General features: G+C 38.4%; 3 non-coding genes across 3 annotated transcripts; 1 reads left to right on the plus strand and 2 right to left on the minus strand.

Annotated features, from left to right (window-relative positions):
* Positions 1 to 10559: 10559 nt before the first annotated feature.
* Positions 10560 to 10641, minus strand: trnas-uga (transfer RNA serine (anticodon UGA)). The gene has a single exon. It is a non-coding gene; the product is annotated as a tRNA-Ser (tRNA).
* Positions 10642 to 11005: 364 nt separating this feature from the next.
* On the plus strand, positions 11006 to 11077 carry trnaq-cug (transfer RNA glutamine (anticodon CUG)). The gene has a single exon. It is a non-coding gene; the product is annotated as a tRNA-Gln (tRNA).
* Positions 11078 to 18940: 7863 nt separating this feature from the next.
* Positions 18941 to 19014, minus strand: trnan-guu (transfer RNA asparagine (anticodon GUU)). Its single transcript has one exon. It is a non-coding gene; the product is annotated as a tRNA-Asn (tRNA).
* Positions 19015 to 20526: the final 1512 nt, after the last annotated feature.

Genomic DNA, 20526 nt, shown 5'->3' on the forward strand with positions numbered 1-20526 from the left:
AATATTCCTAAATGTACTGAACTCATGCATCGTAATCTTTCAGAGAGGAGGTATCCAACACTCCTCCCTTTATTGAAATATTCTCCTTTTTAAGCAATAAATAGCAATTTACTGTATCCAGTAGGCTACTTTTTTTACTTTTGTTTTCTTGCTAAATTTTATGATTTGTGATTCTATTTTTCTTTATTTCTGTCAGTATGTTTATTTATTCTAAAAACTCTTCTTTGATAGTCACATAGTTTTCAGATTTATCTATCATATAATATAACTAAAGGGAGACTTGGCATACAGCCCGATCCGGTTGGGGAGAGTTCTGGCCCGGCCGGGCTGGAGCTCTCTTTACCTTGTCTCTCTTGGTTTTGTTGTAATAGTTTTAGACAGCTGGGGACTTATTTTGATACACTGATCTCCTCTCTCCTCTATCTTTCCATCTTTCCATTTATGTGCATCCATGTCCCAGAAATGCTTGTTACTAACCTAGCTCTGGGGAGTCATTCCCCGGAGTCCTTATGTTCTTTTTTCCCCAGCATGTTCCCTTGGATCAGAGAGGCTCCCAAATCAGGGTAGCAGCTATCGCCATGGTCCCGCTACACGTTCTGTGATGCCATGTTCAACTGCTACACTGCGGTGCCCTGCTACGTCCTGCTACATCCTGCTACGTCCTGCTACGTCCTGCTGTGCCTTGTAATGCCGCACAGCGTCCTGCTATGCCATGAACTACTACAAAGAACTGCTACAAACTACTGATTTTTCTATTTTTGTTATTGCCACTCTTCATTCTAACCCCAACCGGCCCGTCAGACACCGCCTACCAAGAGCCTGGGTCTGACCGAGGTTTCTGCCTAAAAGGAAGTTTTTCCTCGCCACTGTCGCACTGTTGCTTGCTCTGGAGGAAACCACTAGAACTGTTGGGTCCTTGTAAATTCTGGAGTGTGGTCTATCTGTAAAGTGTCTTGAGATAACTCTTGTTATGAATTGATACTATAAATAAAATTGAATTGAATTGAATTGATAAGCTACTGCAGAAACTCCACTTTTGAGTTTTACAAAAGACTGAGTGAGAAAACGACACTAAAAATAGAAACACAAAGACTGCAGTGTTTTATATCAGTGTGTTGCTGGAGATATGAAAGAGTCATTCAAATTGTGCGTGTGTGTATGGTTTTATGGCAAGAACTTCATTTTTAGAAAGGAGTGTAACTTTGATTGCTGTGTTTAATTTTGGCATAGATGAGTTGTTAATTTCCAATTAACAACTGTGTAGAGTGTGTAGAGTTTTGACATAATGAGCCAAATTCTGTCATAAATTGATACGGCTAGAAATATAAAATAAGGGATTGCATGTATAATCACTTTATTGAAATATTTATAGAGGGTGTTTTAAATATTTACATTTTTTTATTTGTCATACATACATACATCAATACTCACTACATATATTGTCTATATTTTGCATATTTAAATTAACAATTAAATCATCAATGAAAAAAATACCTCAAGGGCCGTGTGGCTTGTGGACTGGAGGCGGAAACCATATGAGGTTTTGTTGCCTTTTAAATGAGTCAGCTTTGCCTGCTGACCCAACTGAATGGGAACCATCGCTGCATCCCTCCACAGACTCACTTCCACCTGATGTTTGTCCTATAAAAAAAGAAATATACATTATTTGTATCCCTGTAAAATAATATCCCGTATTCCCTTTAAATACTAAATTACCACAGCATTGCTAGGTTAAGTGCCATGTATAACTGATTATAATAAAAACAAAAAAATGTCTTATTATATGAGTATTGTGTGTAAGTGTATTATTTCTGTGATTGCCAATGACCAGGCTGCGGCAGGGTATCCCACCCTGAACGGACTGAGTTGAAGAAACACTGTCACAGACATCGGTCGTTCCAAACTAGGACTCGTTACACTACAGGACCTTTCAATTTGCTATTGGTATTTACTTTTTCTCTATTTAGCAGTAGCCTGCCTTATAAAGTCTTCATCTCTTTTTTTATCTTTTCAAACACTATCAGTAGTTTATAGCTACCTGCTCCAATGATGTGGTTTTTAGGGGCACAGTTTCCTTCCCCACCTGGACGCGTTTTATCGCTGAGAGCTGAAAACACAGACAATGTATAAATGTTAAATAGGCTACTAGCAACACATTTTACTTACAATACCACAACTAAAATAATGTTGTTATTTTGGAAAATGCATTAACTGACCTTCACAACCTCTCCTTGGACGGTGAGAAGCCCCCCGGCCCCGACAGCTTCCCTTATCTCCGTGGTTACGGACGACAAGCAGAGGAGCTTCTCCGCCTCCTCCCTCAGGGCAACTGCCACTTCTAGAGGCGCGGATCGGAAGAATTGTGTATCTTTGGTGACATTAATTGAATAGGGTGGCGCCTGGCCCCGCAGGGTGTACCCCCTCATAATATAACTAGACCCACATTTGACTTTTGAGGCAAATTCTTCAAATAAAGTAATTTTCGTAACAGAATTACCATCTGAAACAATCACCAGTACATTTTCTTTAGACACCAATGGTCTAGCTTCTCCGCCTTCAAAGTTCCAGGACAGAACTCGTTTTTCTTTTTTGCTCATTAGCGCTGAGATATGAATAGGCGGGGGCCTGTTGTACGGTGTCTCGGGAGTGCTTCTCAATATTTTATTCAAAGCAATTCTGAAACAAATAAACACAAAAAGGGAATAAACTAATTAATATGACAGAAAGACATGAATAAAATAGCTCCCAGCCTCAGATGGATGGACTATATCCTGTAGGCGTGGCCTATAGCTGCTCTGTCGAACTGCGGGATTTTTGCTTTCATGTTCCCGCCACTGATGCTTCTGCCTTATCTCCATCGTTTTATTGTTCCATCCTTAAATGGCAGCTAATAGCCTAGGGTTACCTACACCAGTTTAAAGTCCACTCACATTTGTTTTTCATATTCATGTTGTGTTATTTTTGTCCAAAACGTCATTGGACATTTAACAGCTTGTAACAGTTCCCAAACACAACTGGCAAAGGAAAAGTACAACGCATAAAATTAAGGAAATGGGCAGCTCACTGATATCAATAAAAAGGCTATATACAACCAACCCCTGCCACTTAATTAAACCGCAACTAAGTCATCCACCACAACCCCTCTACATTCCGTTAAGTGAGATTAATAATCCTGTCCATACACAAAGGAAAACATTGATATGAGTTTAACAACGTGTATTGAAACAAAACAACGTACTCCTTCATACAAACATATTCAACCCGACCATAAACACTCCCACACATTTAAACCCCCCGTCCCCAAAAGACTTGACTTCTTCGAAAGAACTGCAGTTTAACATTCTAGAATTTAAAGCTAACATTGTAGAATGGCAGCTTAACATTCTAGAACTGGCAAGTAACATTCTAGAACTGTAACATTTCAGAAGTTGTAAGTAAAATTTTTGGACCGCAACTCAAAATCTGATTGCTGTTGTGTTTCAGAGAGTGGGAATCCCTGAGGTCTGCACAGTATCAGGTGGCTGTATTGGAGTCGATATGCTGTCTAGACCAGACTAGACTAAAGACCAGACTAAAATGTGCCAGCATTCTACAATCGTGGCCTGTGCTGACCTCCTGTTCCTCAGATCAAACTAAAGTCTGGTGATAACACCAGTTTGCCTACCGTAGCAATAGGAGCACAGAGGATGCGGTTTCTATGGCACTGCACGCTGTGCTCACACATCTGGACAATAAGAACACTTATGCACGAATACTGTTTGTTGACTTCAGCTCAGCATTCAACACTGTCATCCCAGCCAAGTTAATAGCCAAACTTGGAGACCTGGGCATCAACACCTCCACGTGCAATTGGATTTTGGACTTTCTCACCAACAGACCCCAGAATGTTCGATCAGGCTCCAACTGCTCCACGTCCATCACACTCAACACTGGTGTACCACAGGGCTGTGTGCTGAGCCCGTTTCTCTACTCCCTCTTCACCTCCGACTGCAAGCCTGTGTACGAATCTAATTCCATCATCAAGTTTGCGGACGACACTACGGTGATTGTCTCATCAGCAACAACGATGAGACTGCCTATAGGGAAGAGATCCAGCACCTGGCCACATGGTGCACTGAAAATAACCAGCTCCTCAACACCACCAAAACCAAGGAGCTCATCGTGGACTTCAGAAAAGAGTCAAGAGGCACGCACGACACCATCCACATCGATGGAATGGCTGTTGAGCGTGTCTCCAGTTTCAAGTTTCTGGGGATCCACATCTCGGCGGACTTGTCCTGGTCAACCAACACCTCCTGCCTGGTCAAGAAGGCTCACCAGCGCCTCTTCTTCCTGAGGACACTGAGGAAGAATCACCTTTCCTCAACTATCCTGGTGAACTTCTATCGCTGTGCAATAGAAAGCATCCTGACCAACTGTGCAACAGTGTGGTATGGGAGCTGTTCTGTGGCAGAGCGCAAGGCACTGCAGCGGGTGGTGAAAACCGCCCAGCGCATCACCGGGACTCCACTACCCGCCATCGAGCACATCCAGAAGAAACGCTGTCTGCATCGAGCTCGCAGCATCCTGAAAGACTCCTCTCACCCAGCCCACAGACTGTTTTCTCTCCTGCCCTCCGGCAGGCGTTTCAGGGTCCTCCGGACCAGGACCAGCAGACTAAAGAACAGTTTTTTCCCCAGAGCTGTCTCTTTATTGAACTCCGTTCCTCATTGATCCCACTCCCCTCATATACTGCTCATTTTAGCCTAACTTATTATAGCTATCTGTAAAAATTCTGTCAATAATAATAATAGCCGCCTGTATATATACACTCACCGGCCACTTTATTAGGTACCCCATGCTAGTAACGGGTTGGACCCCCTTTTGCCTTCAGAACTGCCTCAATTCTTCGTGGCATAGATTCAACAAGGTGCTGGAAGCATTCCTCGGGGAGTTTGGTCCATATTGACATGATGGCATCACACAGTTGCCGCAGATTTGTCGGCTGCACATCCATGATGCGAATCTCCCGTTCCACCACATCCCAAAGATGCTCTATTGGATTGAGATCTGGTGACTGTGGAGGCCATTTGAGTACAGCGAACTCATTGTCATGTTCAAGAAACCAGTCTGTGATGATTCCAGCTTTATGACATGGCGCATTATCCTGCTGAAAGTAGCCATCAGAAGTTGGGTACATTATGGTCATAAAGGGATGGACATGGTCAGCAACAATACTCAGGTAGGCTGTGGCGTTGCAACGATGCTCAATTGGTACCAAGGGGCCCAAAGAGTGCCAAGAAAATATTCACCACACCATAACACCACCACCACCAGCCTGGACCGTTGATACAAGGCAGGATGGATCCATGCTTTCATGTTGTAGACGCCAAATTCTGACCCTACCATCCGACTGTCGCAGCAGAAATCGAGACTCATCAGACTAGGCAACGTTTTTCCAATCTTCTATTGTCCAATTTCGATGAGCTTGTGCAAATTGTAGTCTCAGTTTCCTGTTCTTAGCTGAAAGGAGTGGCACCCGATGTGGTCTTCTGCTGCTGTAGCCCATCTGCCTCAAAGTTCGACGTACTGTGCGTTCAGAGATGCTCTTCTGCCCACCTTGGTTGTAACGGGTGGTTATTTGAGTCACTGTTGCCTTTCTATCAGCTCGAACCAGTCTGGCCATTCTCCTCTGACCTCTGGCATCAACAAGGCATTTCCGCCCACAGAACTGCCGCTCACTGGATGTTTTTTCTTTTTCGGACCATTCTCTGTAAACCCTAGAGATGGTTGTGCGTGAAAATCCCAGTAGATTAGCAGTTTCTGAAATACTCAGACCAGCCCTTCTGGCACCAACAATCATGCCACGTTCAAAGTCACTCAAATCACCTTTCTTCCCCATACTGATGCTCGGTTTGAACTGCAGGAGATTCTCTTGACCATGTCTACATGCCTAAATGCACTGAGTTGCCGCCATGTGATTGGCTGCTTAGAAATTAAGTGTTAACGAGCAGTTGGACAGGTGTACCTAATAAAGTGGCCGTATATATTTATAGTAGCCTACATACTCACCTGTAAATCTGTAAACCATTAGTATATTATGCTATTTGCACATATCTGTAAAAATTTGCAATTATAGTAATATCCACCAAATTCCTAGCTGTAAATCTTGCTCACAATACTTGTTATCTATATTTTGTATTCATAGGACAAACCCATCTGTAAAACTCTGTTTATAATAGTATTCTTTTCTATATTTATTCATTACATATCCATGTCTTGCACTTATGGAACCATTGTATATATCCTGCACTTACTGCTATTGCACTTCTGGTTAGACCCAAACTGCATTTCGTTGCCTTGTACCTGTACATGTGTAATGACAATAAAGTTGAATCTAATCTAATCATCTAATAAAAGATAGTTGTAAGGTCTACCAAATGTTTAACTTTAAAACCCGTAAGCTGTTGGAACCTTGGTTGCCACAGGTTCCCGAACCTGAAGGTCAGAAAAGCGGAGCAGAGTGGCGCAGCGGAAGCGTGCTGGGCCCATAACCCAGAGGTCGATGGATCGAAACCATCCTCTGCTAATTGCTGTGCTTTGTTTCAAAATAAGTCTATGTACTGTTTGTTGACATTTAACAATGCATCTGTGTCTGAAGTGAAATCTCTGCAATGCTCATTGCATAATACAATAAATATGCTACACAACGGTACAAGTACATAAATACAGTAAAATAGAGACTGTAAAACATGTACATTTAAAGTGCTTGTTGTGCTGTCTGATAGTCTGAGGTATAAAAGAGAGAGCATACTGCTTAGTTTGTGTCACAGGAGGTCTTAGTCTACCGCTACGTTCTATAACCCTACCAGTCAGATTAGCACAGGAGGTAATATCTTCTGCAGCTCTTTTAAAGACTCTACCATAATACCTGCTGGAGATGCCGGGTCCTCATACATGTAAAGCATGGGCTCTACCACTGAGCTACATCCCCTGAAGATCTTCAGATTTTTTTTACTTTTTTCTGAGATAGACTTAGACTTATCTTTATTAATCCTTTTGGGATAACTCCCGCAAGGAAATTGAAATATCACTAATTAAAAGAAGAAACCTGGGTAAAACATGTAATGTTAATGTTGTTTATGACTTCAAAACCTGTAAATGCAACTGCGGTGGCTGGAAATCAGACCTGGGCAAAATGATTGTACTGCTATGGTATAAGTATAAATCATAGTTGAAAAGTAACACAACTGTTGCCTTTCTGCTGGACAATACAATGTTCACTGCAAATTTTGTAACACAGACTGAAAATAAATGATAAGAGATGCATTGGTGGAGATGGGCTGCTTCCACTACTTCTGAGATAACACTGTCTTTGCTACCACTCTTGAGGAACACCTCTCGTTGTCGGCAGGATTCAAACCTGCGCGGGGAGACCTCCTGGGATTTCTAGTCCATCGCCTTAACCGCTCGGCCACAACTACCTGCAATTTAGTGCCAGACCTATTGGAACAAATGTTCATAAACTTTTCGATTGGTTATTAGAAGTTACCAGACACTGACAAAGTGCAAATCGTAGTGCACTTCCTGTGTCTGTGGATCCTCATGGAGGCAGCTTGATTGATTGATATGCTCCCTTTTTTGTACCATAACAGAGATATTTTGTCAAATTGGGTTGTGCAAGTAACCTTTCTGGTTACTTCTTGACAAATAAAAGAAAGTAACCACACAACAAAATTTACTGCAACGGCTAGTGGGTCAACTGCTTGGAAGGCACCAATGCTCTATAACTATACCACCATCACTGGACAACAAAGTCGATGTCCTTAAAAGTTGGATTTTTCCTTTTTATTAACTTTTTGCATTAAGATCAATTTCCAAAACAATGATTTTTTAAATTCCTCTTTTTAGCAGAGATGGCAAAAGTACTCACTGCCCGTACTCAAGTAGAAGTACAGAAACTTGTGTTAAAAAATAATCTGGTAAAAGTTGAAGTACTGATTTAACTTCTTTACTCAAGTAAAAGTATCAAAGTACAGACTTAGCAATTTACTTAAAGTATAAAAGTAAAAGCAGGCTTATTAATGACAAAGCTACTTGGACCAGACAGATGTTACTAGAGAGCTGCTGAGAATCTTCAGTGGACATGGAGAAAAGACTCTTTATTCTTTATTCTTTATATGCCATTGCCTACATTTTAAATGGCCGTCTGCCAATAGGCCTAAAACATATATAAACATATAGCCCATTTATATTGACAGAGACTGGGACTCCAGGTTAATAAGATTCTGTCTAAGTAGCAAGATATGAATTTAGCTGGGATTTTGTGAGAAGTCTGTGTATATTCCCATCTAATTAGATTCAATTTGGTATTGACGACAAAAAAATAATAACTAACTCCCGTGAAATTATTTGAAATTTAGTGAGGACTAGATTAGGACTGGATTTAAAGCTGATTCTGGTTTCCAACTTGGCCCAGGTGTGTCTGTTAAAACACAGACAGAGACGACTTCTCTCTGTTGATGCTTTATCTAGCATCAGGATAAACATGGGGGGGGGGGGGCGGGGTAGCTCTGCTATGGCTGTGTGTGTGGTAATAAAAGAAATAAATAACATTGTAAAGGTTACCATACACAATGCATAGGAATAATATATGCTAGTAGATAATAACAATAAACCCACTATTAATTACATTATCTTAATGAGCAAGGAGGTTCAACAATCGCCATTATATCGTATAAACAGCCAGGTGTAACCTAGGTTACAGGTGTAACCTAGGTAACAGGTGAAAAACACAAAGAAGCTAACTTTTAAAAACATTTGCCAGAACTAAAGACCAATACAACGACAGGCTCAAATGAACTGACAACATCAGTTATATGACTTACAGTTCTCCGCTATTCACAATCACACCTGATAGACGAGCTTTAGTACAAAACTAAAGTAACGAGCCAATTTTGTAAAATGTAAGGAGTAGAAAATACTGATATTCGTGTTAAAATGTAAGGAGTAAAAGTCAAAAGTCGCCAAAAAAATAAATGGTAAACTAAAGTAAAAATGTCTGAAAAATCTACTTGAGTACAGTAATGAAGTGTTTGTACTTCGTTACTTCGTTAACTTCCAATCTCTGATGACCGTAAAGATTAATATGTACATGGTTTGTACAAGCGCTATATAAATACATTACATTTACATGGTTTGCATAACTGTACCTTCTGATAGACTTAAGGCCACTTTGGTTATCTGTGGGCTGCTCTATGGTCTTCTGCAGAAGGATAAATCCTAGAGTTGGCTCCGGGTTATTTAAGCAACAAACGTCCCTGGGTGGACTTGAACAACCGTTCTTTCGGTTAACAGCCAACCGCGCTGACCTATTGCGCCACAGAGACTGCGCCTGGCTGATATTTTATGAGCGGGAGCTCGATCTTTAAGCCACAAGCATTTGCTTTATGGCTTAAGAAATTGGGGAAGCTGACTCATGCGGAAATGTAGAAGCTGGACGTGCATTGTATTGTTCTTACATGTCAATTGAATTCTGACTTTGAATTCAAATATTTGGCAGAACATTTCTGAACTGATGATGTATCAGTCATTTTGCTGGTGATTTCTTGGTCACAGCAACAAGCTTGATCATTGACATACAGTTGCACGCCACGTATCACAAAACTGTTGGGTATGACATTATGTATTTGCTTGTATTACATCAAGTGACCTGCATACCAATGACTGCAAAGATTAATATGCATATGGTTTGCAAAACTGTACCTTCTAATATAGGTAAGGCCACTTAGGGCTCATACATCCTAGAGATGGCTCTCTCCAGGTTATTTAAGCAACAAACATCCCTTGTTGGACTTGAACTTCTATCCTTTCAGTTAACAACCGACCGCGCTGACCTATTGCTCCACAGAGACTGCGCCTCCCTGATGTTTTATGAGTGGGAGCTCAATCTTTAAGCTACAAGCATTTGCTTTATGGCCTTTTGAGGTTGTGCTGCACATGTATGCTTATCAGGCTATGTTCCTGTTACTCAGAAATTGGAGAAGCTGCCTCTGTGGTCTTCTGCAGAAGGATAAATCCCAGAGTTGGATCACTCCAGGGAGCTCGATCTTTAAGCCAGAAGCATTTGCTTTATGTGAGCTTTGCTAACTGTGAGAAACTGTCACAAACGCAGATGCGAGGTGATGCAGCGGCGTCTAGAAGCTGAGGAGACAGGCTTAATTGCGGGTGGTGGAACATGTCTATGTCTGTGGATCCTCATGGAGGCAGCTTGATTGATTGTTATGTTCCCTTATTTGTGCGATATAACAGAGATCTAATGTTTTATCAAACCTGGTTGGGAGAGTAACCTTTCTGGTTACTTCTTGACAAATAAAGTAAGTAACGTCACTCAAAGAAAGTTACTGGCTGGGAACCAAAGCCATATCAACTGCAACACATCTGGGCATTGAGAATGAAAATAAATGCTCAGAGATGCATCAGTAGCTTCCAGTAACTATTTGATATTATAGTATTGTCCATGAAGGTACATCTGCCATTTGTTATAATGAGATGTATGACCACAATTAAAGAGCGCCTCTCCTTGTTGGCAGGATTTGAACCTGCGAAGAGAGACCCCAATGGATTTCAAGTCCATCGCCTTAACCACTCGGCCACAACAACCTGAAAAGCAGTGCAATACTGATTTGCACTAATATTTACACTGACTCACGAAAAAAACACGAGTAAAATTAAAAAACACTGCATAAACTTTGCTACCGTGTGTTTATTTAAATATGGGTACACTTTACATGTAGGTGTATACTTTACTGCAAATTAAACTGAGATGTCAGGGTTTCAATCTCCACCTCTGAAAAGTCCTGCTTCTTAGCCGGATTACGTCCGGCCATGTCGTAAATAGTAGGGGCGAGGACTCAAAACCGAGAATATATTGGGGTGTGATATTTTAATTGTTGTGATTGTTGTGTGCCTTTAATATCACACATGTGGATATAATGAAAGAAACTGCCTAGCAAACTCTATTGAAGGTTCCATGGTGTAATGGTTAGCACTCTGGACTCTGAATCCAGTGATCTGAGTTCAAATCTCGGTGGAACCTGGTTTTAAGCCACAGCACAGGTGAAAACATTCAACCTTTCAACTTTCCACATCTAGTTTAAAGTAAGCTTATGTTGGTGGGGGCATGTTGAGGAGTCACCTGGTTGTTAATGTAACTTGAAGGACCTCCAAATTTGACAGTATTGACTGGAAGTGATAGACTTTGAGTTGCATGGGGGATACAAACTTTGTATTCAGTCTCATAATCACCATAAAAATAAGCTATCATTGAAATTTGAACTTGTGTTGCTGCAGTCAGAGTATACAGTGCTCATCCTGAATGGGCCAGTATAGAGCATCAGAATTGCTTGATGAATTAGCTTTGGAACAACCCACAGCTCTCCATTGTCAGATATGGGTGGGGTAGTGGGCAGTGTGTCCAACCCCTTTCTGTGTAAAAAAAACAACTAAAGAAGTCTCTTGGATGAGAGACAAAACTTTTGCGGAGAATCTTTTACCAAGTCCAGTTGCCCTTGGCCTAGTTGTGAACTTTTGGGGTAATAACATGGATCAGGAACCAAAACGGACACATCTGGACTCAATGTGGGCATTGTACAGCAATATTTTACACGTTTAGACCATGAAGACAGTTATCAGTATATTTCCCATCTGGCAGGTATATCTGTGGACACAGTTGGACATTTTGAAGATAATTGCACAATGTTGACCCAATTGTCAGTCTATTTCCCATCTGGCAGGGACATTTCTGGATTCAGGTGGACAGTGATGGATCTTGATTCCCACCATAGGATTTGGACATAGACAGTTGAGAAAACTTCCCTAGTTAACTATGACATGGATGACTGAGAACCTACTATATCATGACATGTTTAATTTACTATATTATAATTTTTTAAACAGGTCCTACTGAAAATCTGTTGGATCAGTCAGGATGGCCGAGCGGTCCAAGGCGCTGCGTTCAGGTCGCAGCCTCCACTGGAGGCGTGGGTTCAAATCCCACTTCCGACAGCTATCGTTTTTCTGAGACATGGTATATTACTTATTGGCGAGACATAACAAGAAAAAACAAGAAGAGGTGGGGGAGATAGAGTAAAGCCCTGACAGAATACAGACAAAAGATGTGAAATAGTGTCAATTGAGACCAGAAGAATTGGAGAAAAAAAACTAGCTTCTCTTTTCTCCTGTTTTGTACACAACCCAAAGTTTTACAAAACAAAAGATAACTTTCACTAAATCCCTCAGTTAAATCACAGTCAATATTTGTCTCACAAACTGTCTCAATGTCCAATTAAAATCATTTATCCAACAGAATTGAAACTTTAACTTACCCCCGCTGTTTGAAATTGCTTCCTTGTCATTTGGATTTCAGAGTGGAGTCAGCGAGCCCTCAGTGGTTTCTGACCCTCTCTCTCTCAAAGATGTTTGGCAAGGTTTAGAGGCAGGTGATCATCAGATCCCTGGATGCATGCCCTCATCAGTCACCGGTGGAGTCCCGATCTGATCCCTCCTTGAAATCCTGCCGACAACGCCAAGTTTGTTGTGGAAGTTTCTTTAACAGCGAAGGAGGAATTTGGTTTGAAGTGAGACTCGGTTGAAACAGAATAAAGACAGTCTAAAAACTGAATTACAGGTTTTGGTATTATGTGAAAAGGTTTAATTGTTTTCTCGAGAAAACAATTTGATGACAAGAACAGCTTTCACAATGAACAGAGTTACAGAGTGACCACTTTAGAATACTGTTTCTGTCAGGGTCCACGTCATCTATTCTTCAAGGAAATGGTGTGGAGTCATAACAAGCCCAGTTGTCTCCCATAAAGGAGAAACACACAGATGACAAATACAGAAGTCATATACTCTGAGAGGCATTGGAGATCTTATTATGAATAATTAATATGAAAATCATTGGTTAAATGGGATTTTCCCATTATATAATATAAGATGTTCTGGTACATTTTGTTATAACCCAGCTCTACAAACGTGTCAGAAGCAGAATTGATTATGTTAGAAACACATCCTGTCCCTGGTTGCAGTCCCACTTTTACGTCCACTGTTCTTTTGCTCTGCAATTCCTAAACTGAGGGTCATAAACTTTCAGTCACATTCCAACTGAAAGATAACAAATAAGCACACAAACACATCACATCACTGTGACCTGGGGACCCCACCCTTTGTGGATAAGACTAGGGGTCCAAGAGCCAAAGAGCCAGACAAATTTGGGGGAGAGCTGTTAGCTTGACTCTGTATTTGTCTCAGGATATCTTATGTAATAAAAAGGATTCACACATCAACATCTGAGATTTTGACTACTAATTGACTGAACCCTGAGAATGGAGCAGGATTTAGCTTCAACACTAGGAGAAGCAAGTACTTAATGTGAATGTACTGTGCTTAAAAGGAAAAGTGAGTTGATTAGATCTTATTTTGTTAATGCCAATTGAATTGTTCTTGTATCTCAAAGGCTTATTTCAAAGTTGCACTTTGTTCCAACCATAGACTGTATATAGATTAATGGACAGAGCATCCGGTTCGGCAAAGTGCTGCAACTGCGGAAGTAATTTAAACCTGCATTCTATCTGAATTCCTGCAGAGGGCAACACGCGTGGATGCAAAAGGAGGTTGGTTTCGATAGACGTCTATGGAAAAATTACCCACTTCTCACTTGATTTATTATCTCAGTAAACATCTTCATATTGAGTTTTTGGTCCCGATCGCTAGTGTTATGCTTTTGATCCTTTGAGGCTTTTAATCCTATGATGCTTTTAATCCTTTGATGCTTTTGATTTTTTGATTTTTGATGTTTTGATCCTATGATCCTTTTGATCCTATGATATATTTGATCCTTTGATGCTTTTGATCCTTTGATGCTTTTAATCCTATGATGCTTTTGATTTTTTGATGCTTTTGATCCTATGATGTTTTTGATCCTATGATGCTTTTGATCCTATGATGCATTTGATCCTTTGATGCATTTGATCCTTTGATGCTTTTGATCCTTTGATACTTTTGATCCTGTGATGCTTCTGATCCTATGATGCATTTGATCCTTTGATGCTTTTGATCCTTTTATGCTTTTAATCCTATGATGCTTTTGATTTTTTGATGCTTTTGATCCTATGATGTTTTTGATCCTATTATGCTTTTGATCCTATGATGCATTTGATCCTTTGATGCTTTTGATCCTTTGATACGTTTGATCCTGTGATGCTTTTGATCCTATGATGCTTTTGATCCAATGATGCTTTTAATCCTATGATGCTTTAAACCTTTGATGCTTTTGATCTTTTGATTCTTTTGATCCTATGATGCTTTTAATCCTATGATGCTTTTGATCCTATGATGCTTTTGAGCCTTTGATGCTTCTGATCCTATGATGCTTTTGATCCCATGATGCTTTTGATCCTTTGATACTTTTGATCCTATGATGCTTTTGATCCTATGATGCTTTTGATCCAATGATGCTTTTAATCCTTTGATTCTTTAGATCCTTTGAAGCTTTTGATCCATTGATGCTTTTAATCCCATGATGCTTTTGAGCCTTTGATGCTTTAGATCCTATGATGCTTTTGATCCTTTGATGCTTTTGATCGTATGACGCTTTTGATCCTATAATGCTTTAGATCCTATGATGCTTTTGATCCTTTGATGCTTTTGATCGTATGATGCTTTTGATCCTATAATGCTTTAGATCCTATGATGCTTTTGATCCTTTGATGCTTTTGATCCCATGATGCTTTTGATCCTTTGATGCTTTTGATCCCATGATGCTTTTGATCCAAATATTTTTCTTTCTGCGTTTCTTTATTTTATAACAGGATTATAACCGCTGTAAGTCATCTTATGCTTTCTGTGTGGACTTAACATGTTGGGAGTATAGCTCCCGGCACCGGGACGTATCCTCGCCATTTTTTGGAAGTGCTGACTTCCTTCATAAATTGTAAGCATTAAACAGTCATAAACACGCTCATGCCATACATCATTTGAAAGCTTAAAGTCTCATAAATCTATCCAGCCCACACACAAAGCAATAAGGTGACTCACAACGGTTATAATCATGTTCTGAAGTAAAGAAAGACAGAAAGATTTGAGTCTAAATCGAGTGTGCTTTCCTACCTGTCTCCTTGTGTCTTTAATCACAGCGGTGAAAGATCGCCAAAGACTTTGTTTTCCTACATCGCCAACACTCCAAGCTATTAGAATATCCAAGCCTTGTAATCCATAATTATCTGGTCCCCTCACAATCTTGTAGTTTCTGGCCAAGTTTCGACGTAGAGAAATCTAGATAGTGCATCAATTCTCGGTTTTGATTGTGTGTATCTTTTTCCCTCTGCGCGCTACAACCTCACGCCGCACACCGCCAGACTCTGTGGCTTCTGCAGATTCCACTGAACTTTGGTCCCAGCCAATAGCTTCAGTATTTCTCAAGATACTCCCAAGCTAAGCCAATGAAATCTCTCAGTCCCCATTGGGCCCACGTGGGAAAAACTGACAGCATATCCCACCAGTTAGAGAAAGAGGTCATAAAACTGGCATTCCTGTGTAGCCAATAAGAAGACGAGTTGATTGATATCAAACATGGCCAGAAAAAACTATCCCTGTGATGGCTCCAGCCCTTTCAAAGCAAAACTAAGACCTTCTTATGGCATTTCACCATTTCATCAAATTATGATTACTTATTCCTATAAATCTATGTATGTACTTCTTTTAGGTATATGTGTGAGTGATGTGGATGTGTTTTTGTATTTCAGAAGTTTTGTATTTAGCACTTTTTTAGAAATAAGAAATAAGACAAATGCACAGACATATCTGTAGAAATACATTCATGTAAAATCCATTTTATAAGTCATTTTTTTCTGGATATTTTCTGTTCTAAGTTGAGACATGTGGCTAGGGTACTATTTTAGTATATAGCCCATGTAATATGCTTACAGTAGTGCTTTTTTTAATTTTTCAGATGATTTACTTGGACGGAAATAGAAATTCTGGGTTCTAACCTCTGTAGCTCTCGGTTTCTGCATATACATATCAACTTTCTTTTATATCAATGCATATACACATCAACTTTCTTTTTCATTAATGCATGTACACATCAACTTTCTTTTTCATTAATGCATGTACACATCAACTTTCTTATTCATAAATGCATGTACACATCAACTTTCTTTTTGATTAATGCATGTACACATTCATTATGTCATCATCACTATTCATTATGACATCAACTTTCTTTTAGATCATACACATCAACTTTCATTGATATTAATGCAGATATGAATAAACTTTCTTTTAGATTTATGCATATAAACATCAACTTTCCCTTTGATTTATGCATATACACATCAACTTTCTTTTTGATTAATGCATATACACATCAACTTTCTTTTAGATTAACGCATGTTCACATCAACTTTCTTTTCGATTAATGCATAAACACATCAACTTTCTTTTTGATTTATCATCACCATTCATTATGTCATCATCACTATTCATTATTTCATCATCACAATTATTATGACATCAACTTTCTTTTGGATTAATGCATATACACATCAACTTTCTTTGAAATTAATGCATATACACATCAACTTTCTTTTTGATTTATGCATATACACATCAACTTTCTTTTAGATTTATGCATGTACACATCAACTTTCTTTTAGATTTATGCATGTACACATCAACTTTCTTTTTGATTTATCATCACCATTCATTATGTCATCATCACTATTCATTATGACTTCACCTTTTTTTATAGATTAATGCATATACACAATTAATTTATTTTTTATTAATGCTTATACACATACTTTCTTTTAGATTAATGAATATACACATCAACTGTCATTTTCATTAATAAATATACACATCAACTTTCTTTTAGATTAACGCATATACGCATTAACTTTCTTTTTCATTATATCATTACCATTCATTATGTGATCATCAGTATTCATTATGTCATCATCACAATTCCTTATGACATCAACTTTCTTTTATATTAATGCATATACACATCAACTTTTGTTTTGAGTAATGCATGTACGCATACACTTTCTTTTTCATTAATGCACATAAACATCAACTTTCTTTTAGATGAATGCATATACACATCAACTTTCTTTTCATTATATCATCACCGTTCATTATGTCATCGTCACAATTCATTATGACATCAACTTCGTTTTAGATTAATGCACATACACATCAACTTTCTATTATATTAATATATATACACATCAACTTTCTTTTAGATTAATGCATATACACATCAACTTTCTTTTTAATAAATGCACATACACATCAAATTTCTTTTTGATTAATGCATATACACATTTATTATGTCATCATCACAATTCATTATGACATCACCCTTTTTTATAGATTAATGCATATACACATCAACTTTCTTTTTGATTAATGCATATACACATCAACTTTCTTTATAATAAATGCATATACACATCAACTTTTTTTTTGATTAATGCATGTACACATCAGCTTTTTTTTGATTAATGCATATACACATAAACTTTGTTTTTAATAAATGCATATACACATCAACTTTCTTTTAGATTAACGCATATACGCATCAACTTTCTTTTTCATTATATCATTACCATTCATTATGTGATCATCACTATTAATTATGTGATCATCACAATTCATTATGACATCAACTTTCTTTTATATTAATGCATACACATCAACTTTTGTTTTGAGTAATGCATGTACGCATACACTTTCTTTTTCATTAATGCACATAAACATCAACTTTCTTTTAGATTAATGCATATACACATCAACTTTATTTTTCATTAATGCATATACACATCAACTTTCTTTTAGATTTCTGCATACACGCATCACTTTCTTTTTCAATAATGTATTTACACATCAACTTTCTTTTGATTTATGCATATGCACATTCATTATGTCATCATTACTATTCATTATCTGATCATCACAATTCATTATGACATCAACTTTCTGTTAGTTTTATGCATACACACATCAACTTTCTTTATAATAAATGCATATACACATCAACTTTTTTTTGATTAATGCATATACACATCAACTTTTGTTTTCATTAATAAACATACATATAAACTTTGTTTTTGATTTATGCATATACTCAACAACTTTCTTTTATATTAATGCATATACACATCAACTTTCTTTTAGATTAATGCATATACAAATCATCTTTCTTTTTGATTTATCTTCACCATTCATTATGTCATCATCACTATTCATTATGACATCAACTTTCTTTTTAATAAATGCATATACACATCAACTTTCTTTTATATTAATGCATATACACATCTAATTTCTTTTTTATTAATGCTTATACACATCAACTTTCTTTTAGATTAATGAATATACACATCAACTGTCATTTTCATTAATAAATATACACATTAACTTTCTTTTTGAATTATGCATAAACACATCAATTTTCTTTTAGATTTATGCATATACACATCAACTTTCTTTAAAAAAAAATGTATATACACATCAACTTTCTTTTTGATTCATCATCACCATTCATTATGTCATCATCACAATTCATTATGACATCAACTTTCTTTTATATTAATGCATATACACATCAACATTTGTTTTGAGTAATGCATGTACGCATACACTTTCTTTTTCATTAATGCACATACACATCAATTTTCTTTTAGATTAATGCATGTACACAAACTTTTTGCGTATACACATCAACTTTCATTTTCATTATATCATCATCGTTCATTATGACATCAACTTCGTTTTAGATTAATGGACAAACACATCAACTTTCTATTATATTAATACATATACACATAAACTTTCTTTTTTGATTAACGCAAATACTAGAAGAAGATATAAATAATAGAAGAAATTAAGCAACAACCGTCCCTGGGTGGACTTGAACCACCATCCTTTTGGTTAACAGCCAACTGCGCTGACCTATTGCGCCACAGAGACTGAGCCTCTCTGATATTTTATTGTTTGCCTATTGTTTTATTATTTTGTTTTTGATATATTTATATTAGAAGGGAGACGTTCAGAGAAGATATGGAGAAGGACTTTCGGTCAGCACCAAGGTGCTTCTGGAAAGCTGTTCGCCACCTCAGGAGAGGGAAGCGAGGAATCATCAAAGCTGTGTACAGTAAGGATGGGATGTGGTTGACCTCAACTGAGGAGGTAATAGAGCGGTGTAAGGAGCACTTTGAGGAACTCCTAAATCCAGCTGACACATCCTCTGTGGTAGAGGCAGAGGTGGAGGATGATGGGGGATTGTCGTCAATTTCCCTGGTGGAGGTTAATGAGGTAAGCCTAACCTTTTTCAAGTAACATTGTCCACCATGGACAAGACAAATACTTCAAGATTGGCAATAACTAGAAATGATCAATCTACACATTTGTGAATATTTTTTCTGTGACTTCACGTTCAGAATACTGGTGTGTGAATATTTTCTACAAGTGCAAATTACAAATTCAGATTTTTTTTTACAAGCTCTCGTGTGTTTTTTCATTGTGTGACATCAAATTAAGATCACACGTGTGTGATTATTTTTGCAAGTGCAAATTTTATTTTTACAAGTGCAAGTTTAAACATATGAGTTCAGATGTTTTTGTTCTGCTCGCTCTCACCTTTTTCCCCATATTTCCCTTCATATGAGTCCGAGCCAGCAGCACTAAGGAAGAGCAGCCTCTCCTACGGCGAGTGGTGGCGACCCACGGGGAAACTTTGGTTTCCCAGTCAGTTCCAGTAGTACAGGTGAGAAAGTGGTGGATAAAACGAGGACTGTGGGTCGGCGTAGTTGGTACGTGAGTGGAAATACATCCAACATGCTAACGCATATCCAACGCCATCACCCAGACATGCCAATCACTGGAACGAGACAAAAAAAACTGTCCAACGTCTCCTCTCTACAGTGGTTAACAAGCCTTTAGATCCAAATACAAATAGGGCCAAAAAAATCACTGAATCAATCAGGATTTCCACGTCACCTTCAATGCCCCGTATCCACTCGTAGAGTAACCAGGCTTCAAGTATTTGCTGTATGTACTCAAACCTCGTTACAACACGCCATCCCGTCCACCGGGACTTCAGTGTACCGTTCCAACCCTTTAATACATGTCAATCAAGCTGAGCTTGTAAAGGCCATACAGTCTGATTAGTTAAGTGGAAACACCTGTGGGAGTGGAACATGGATGTGTAGAGATGGGTTTTCAAACAATGCACATTTTTGACATGTCAAAGTAGGAAAAGCAAAGGTAGAAATAAAGAGGAGTTATGGCTTAACTCAGTTTACATTTTTATACAGGACATAAGGCATGACAAAGTCAAGAAAGTAGATGTAACTGTCAAGTGTTTCTTTGGGCTGTGAGGTGTCCACACTTGAAGGACCAGACTTTGGATTTTACTCAAGGTATATTTTAATTCTGACCAGTTCATCAGGTACCAGGCCGGTATAGCAGAAGGTAAAAAAC

Source organism: Etheostoma spectabile, unplaced genomic scaffold (genome assembly GCF_008692095.1).
Source record: "Etheostoma spectabile isolate EspeVRDwgs_2016 unplaced genomic scaffold, UIUC_Espe_1.0 scaffold00018495, whole genome shotgun sequence".
Classification (NCBI taxonomy): Eukaryota; Metazoa; Chordata; class Actinopteri; order Perciformes; family Percidae; genus Etheostoma; species Etheostoma spectabile.